The sequence below is a fragment of the Delphinapterus leucas genome, chromosome 19 (assembly GCF_059928025.1).
Source record: "Delphinapterus leucas isolate spDelLeu-1000000601 "Yukka" chromosome 19, BTC_Dleu_Yukka2, whole genome shotgun sequence".
NCBI lineage: Eukaryota > Metazoa > Chordata > Mammalia > Artiodactyla > Monodontidae > Delphinapterus > Delphinapterus leucas.
This window is the reverse complement of record NC_143147.1, coordinates 46,326,727-46,332,726: the sequence shown is the minus strand read 5'-3', so window position 1 is coordinate 46,332,726 and position 6,000 is coordinate 46,326,727.

The following is a 6,000-nucleotide window of genomic DNA, read 5'->3' as shown; positions in this document are numbered from 1 at the left end:
AAAGCATGCAATTGAATGGTTTTTAGTATAGTCACAGAGATGTGCAGACATCACTAGTATCAACTGGGGAACATTTTCATCACCCTCAAAAGAAACCCCATACCCCAACCTGCCCCCCTTATCCCTCCCTCTCATCTCTGGGCAGCTACTAATCTACTTTCTATCTCTATATTTGCCTGTTCTGGACATTTCATAGAAATGGAATCATACTAGATGCAGCCTTTTGCGACTGTCTTCTTTCACTCAGCAAAATGTTTTCAGGGTTCATCCATATTGTAATGTGTATCAGTACTTCACTCATTTTCATGGCCAAATAATTGTCCATAGTGTGGATAAGCTACATTTTGATTCATCAGTTGATGGACATTTGTGTTGTTTTTACTTCGGAGCTATTTTGAATAATGCTGCTACGAACATTCATGTACAAGTTTCTGTGGGAACGTGTGTTTTCATTTCTCTTGGGGTATATACTCGGGAGTGGAATTGCTGGGTCAAATGGTAACTCTATGTTTAACTATTTGAGGAAATTCCAGGCTATTTTGAAGCAATTGCATCATTTTACATTCCCACCAGCAGTGTATGAGGGCTCCAATTTCTCCACATCTTTGCCAACACTTATCTGACTTTTTGGTTCTAGCCATCCTTGTGGGTGTGAAGTGGTATCTCATTGTGGTTTGATTTGCATTTCCCTAATTATTAGAGATGTTGAGCATTTTTCATGTGCTTGTTGACCGTTTGTATATCTTCTTTGGAGAAATGTCTATTCAGATCCTTTGCCCATTTTTAAACTGGGTTACTTGTCTTTTTATTATTGAATTGTAAATGTTATTTATATATTCCAGATACAAATCCCTTATCAGATATATGATTGATCAATATTTTATTTCATTCTATGGGTTATCTTTTTGCTTTCTTAAAGGTGTCTTTTTATTTATTTTTATTATTTATTTATTTAGGCCGTGCCACATAGCATGCAGGATCTCACCCATGCCCCCTGCCGTGGAAGCACGGATTCTTAACCACTGGCCCACCAGGGAAGTCCTTAAAGGTGTCCTTTGAAGCACAACTTTGATTAAGTTCAGTGTCTCAATCCATTCTGGCTGCTATAATGAAATACCTCAGACTAGGTAGCTTCTAAACAACAGAAATTTATGTCTCACAGTTCTAGAGGCTGGAAGTCCAAGATCAGGGTGTCAGCATGGTCAGGTGAGGGCCCTCTTCTGGGTTGCAGACTTCTTGTTTTAGCCTCACGTGACAAAATGGGCTAGGGAGCTCTGTGGGCCTCTTTTATAAGGATACTAATCCCAGTCATGAGGGCTTTGCCCTCATGACCTTATAACCTCCCAGAGGTCCCATCTCCTAAAATCATTGCCTTGGGAATTAGGATTTCAACATATGAATACGGGTGGGGGGGTGGGGACACAAACATCCGGACCACAGCATTCAGTTTATCTATTTTTTCTTTTGTTGTTTGTGCTTTTGGTGTTATAACTAAGAATCCATTGCCAAATACAAGACCACAAAGACTAACGCCTATGCTTTCTTCTAAGAGTTGTATAGGTTTCCCTCTTATATTTAGGTCTTTGATCCATTTTGAGTTAATTTTTGCATATGATCTGACGTAGTGATTCAACTTCATCCTTCTGCATGTGAATATCCCAGTTCTCCCCTGCAGCCCACCTTGTATATTTATAAAACCTCCAGTAGCATCTCATGGAACCCTGGTGCTTCAGGGAACACCAATTGGGAATTGCCAACCTATATGATCAGGTCCAAGTTTCTTAGCCTAGCCAAGGCCTCTCACCATCTGCCCCCAACTGGCCTCTTGCTGTTCCTTAGACTTGCACTGGGTTTTTCTGCCTCCAGGCCTTAGTATATACTATTCTAACACTGCACCCAACCACTATCACATTTACACACACCATCCACCTTTTCCTACTGAAATTCACTCATCCTCTAAGGGATAATAATAGCTAACATTTATTGAGCACTTGCTGTGTACCACTTTCCTAAGCGCTTTATTTGTAGTAGTATCTCATTTAATGCTTACACTAACCCTATGACGTATATACGCCTATTATCCTCATTTTATAGGTGAGGGAATCGAAGTTCAACATGGGTAAGTAAACTGCCCAAGGTTGCACAGTTAGCAAGTGATGGAGGGAGAATTTAAACCCAGACCGTCTGCCTCCAGAGGCCCTGCTCTCACAAATCACTGCCCTCCAATCAACCTTCGTTTATCACCCCCACTCTGCCCACTACTTCACTGGTACCAAAATATATTTACTGAACTCTACTATGTATTTTGCTGAAATACCAAGTTAGCAAATGAGTAAAAGAATGAATAGAACTGCATTGTCAGAGCTGGAAGGGCCTCAAGCTTCCTGGAATGTGGGGTACACTCCAGGATAACAGGCTCTGTGACTCACCCAGGGTCACAAGGTGGGGCAGAAACCATGTCAGGACGAGGTCTCTACCTCCTGCAGGTAGTTTTGATGCCATGCCTGCTGTGTCTCCATTCAACATACGTTTATTGAGTTCCCTGCCTGTGCCAGGCCCCAGTCTGAGCCCCATCTGAGACAAACAGAACAAGACCCCTGGGACCCTGCCCTGTCTCTCTCCCCGGGGACAATGGGGCTTAGGCCTGGCGGGGTTCCTCCAGGGTTTCAAGGGCCATTCCCTGGGCTCCGACCCAGCTTCCCCTGTTCCCTTGGAGGAAGCGCTGAGAATGGGAGATGGCAGGCAGTCAGGGGCACAGAGCTGGCGGGGAGGAAGGGCCCCAGCTCCAGTTCTTTTCCTGGCACCCTTGTTTGCTGCGTGTCCCTGACTTCCGGTGGTTGTTTCCGCCCCACCCATAACCTCCCTGGCTGAGTGGGCAGCTGGCCTGGGACTGGAATTCTCCCACCATCCTCAATTTCAGCCATCTCTCGGATAGGCAGGCCCTCAAAGCCCAACAGACCTGGATGAGAATCTTGCTCCCTCCACCAGCTGCATGACCTTGGGCCTGTCACTTTGCCAGTCTAAGTCTTTGTTTCCTCTTCTGGAAAAGGGGACAATGGGACTGACCTCACAGGTTTGTCATGAAGAATAAAAGACATGATATACATAAGGCGCCTGGCACAATGAGACTCCCAATACAAAATGTTATCTCTTTTCTCAGCCTAGCTCTTCCCACTTTCCTCCTCCAGGAAGTCTTCCAGGATGCCCTCTTTCCCCTGTCTCCCCATCCCTGTGTTGGGGTCCCAGTCTGAGCCCCGGGGAAGGCCAATTGGGCTCCTGCGTGATGGAGGCGCTATGATGGGGCTCTCCAGGTGCTGATATCTCCATGAGCTCTCAAGTGTCCATTTCTCTCACATAGACGTATCCATGTCTCATAGGGAATGGGGCTGAAGGGGACCCACAGGGAGCTTCATGAGTTTTTCAATGGACAAGTTCAATTCAGTGTACATCATTGACCTCGACTCCAAGCAGAGCACTGTGGTAGGAGCTATTGGCAGGGTGGAGAGAGAGGGGGGTCTGAGCTTACTTTTCCTGGAGTATTGAGCTATAAGGGGAGAGATAGCCACTGCCACCCCCACACCCATTGCAATGAAAAATAACTTCTATTGAGCTATTACTATGTGATAGACATTGTGCAAATTCTTTTACTCTCCACAATGACTCTATGCTTAGGGTGCAATTTTAAACTCAATTTTACAGACATAGAAACTGAGGCACAAAGAACTTAAGCAACTTTGCTCAAGTGAATAAGTGACGTCTGGCCAAATGTGACAAATGCTCTATCAGAGGGAGAAATGCTGGAGCAGAAAACATCCACTGAGATCCAGGGAGCCTGGGAAGATGATGGGTTTCAGCTGGCCTTGAAGGAAGAGGAGTTGTTCATGGGCAGGAAGAAGTAGGAGCACTGCTTGCAGGCAAAGGCCTCAAGAAGGGGGCGAGGGCTTCCCTGGTGGCGCAGTGGTTGAGAGCCCGCCTGCCGATGCAGGGGACACGGGTTCGTGCTCCGGTCCGGGAAGATCCCACATGCCGCGGAGCGGCTGGGCCCGTGAGCCATGGCCACTGAGCCTGTGCGTCCGGAGCCTGTGCTCCGCAATGGGAGGGGCCACAACAGTGAGAGGCCCGCGTACCGCAAAAAAAAAAAAAAAAAAAGAAGGGGGCGAGCAGGCATTTGGGGGATGAAGATCTGCCTGGCAGTTGGGGCTGTGTGGGGAGGACGGGAGTGCAGAGGGCAAGGGCAGAAGGTGAGCAGGACGGTCATGGAGGACCTCAAGCCCCCGGCTGAGGACCTGGGCTTCAGGTTTGGTTCTGCAAGGCACCCAAGGTAGTGTTTGAAGTGGAGTCAGATCAGAGGAGAGGAGGAGGGCCTCCTGGGGCCAGATGACAATTGTCTAAGGGGAGAGAAGGGAAAGATATGGTGGGTAGCCCGATGCCAGGTGCTCCCTGTGTATGATCTCAGCCTCCCAACAGTCCCTAGAGGTGGGCATGATCATCACCTCTTTGTAAATAAACTGAGGCTCAGAGCTGACCAGAGGTGGGTTAGAGGCTAATGGCATTGGGGTGGGGGCCCCTGTTCCCTAAGGTGAGGCCAGGTCCCAGACCATGTTTTCCCACTGGCGGCGAGGGTGGGTGTGCAGTACTCTGAGGTCTTCTCAGGGTGTCTGTGGGTGCAGAGAGGAGGGTGGGCATGGAATGAATGAGGTGGGGCTTCTGGGGTTACAAATGGGGTCACCAAGAGAGCTAGAACAACAGGAGGTCAAAAGGAAGGAAGGGCAGAGCTGAGGGGCCGGAGCCCAGGGTGCAGGTGGTGAGAGGCCTGCGGGGGTTGGGACCGCAGGGGTTGTCTTCAGTGAGTTTGTGGTGGGCCTGGCTGACCACTGGCCTGATCAACAGCAGAGCTCAGGCTGGTGCTCTTGGGGAAAGGCCTGGGTTTCGGGTACAAACCTTGGGGTCCCTTCTGGACTCTGGCCTCCATGTCTATCTCTAGCCCTGCCGTGGGGCCTCGGGCAGATTGCCAGCCAGACCTGCACCTCCACCTAGGAGGCCCTAGAGGTCCCCGACTCGCTGGCTGTCCTTATTGCTGACTTCTCCCGTGTGCCCTGCATCCCATAGCCACCAACTCCTGCCCACACTCCTCGTCCAAATATCTCGACAGTCCACCTACATCTCTACAGTAAGGCAGCCCCTCACCCCTTCTCACTTCTCTCTCCACATCAGCCCCCAGATGGGTCTCCCTGACACCCAACCAGAGGAAGCTTTTGAACCCACAAAGGCTGTCAGCTTACTCCAAGGCATGAACCCATCACTTCCCTTCAGTTCCAAGGCCAGCAAGCTGAAGCCCAAACTCCAGGCTCTAGTGCTTTCCTGAGCGTGTCCCTTACAGCCAGCTGTACTTGTGATTACTGCCCAGTGTCCTACCTACTGCATCTCAGTGCCCCCCACCTCTCCACACTCCACTCGTAAGTCCCCTTCTCAGCAGCCATGGCGGACTGTGCTCTCACCCATCGCAGAGCTATACCTGTCGGGGGCGTGGTCCAGAGCAGTTCAGCCACTTCGGGAGTGGCCTTCACATCCTCCAAGCCCCACCTGACTCTTTACCTCAGATGAGTCCCTGATGCCCAGGACAATCCCCCAGAGAGAAAAGGCCAAGCCCCTGGGGGATTGTTTTACAGGAAAGTGAAATCTCCATCATTGCCCTCATCATGCTAACAGTTAAGCGAAGAGGGCAGTGCCAGGGCCTGTCTGGAACCCCTGCCTGCCCCGCCCACTCCCCACTAAATCATTCTTTGTCCCAGCTCTTCCCTCAGCACCATTTCCTCCCTGCCACCCCCACCCCCACCTTCATGGCTGCCTGAGTCATTTTATACCCCAGGGCCCTGGTTTCTGTGTGTGATGCTGTAACATCCTGCCCCATCCCTGCCAGGTAGGGCTCCCCGCCTTTTAATAGCAACCTTCAGGAAACAGGCCCTAAGCCACAAAAAGGTTGCCCAGTGGTGAGAATTT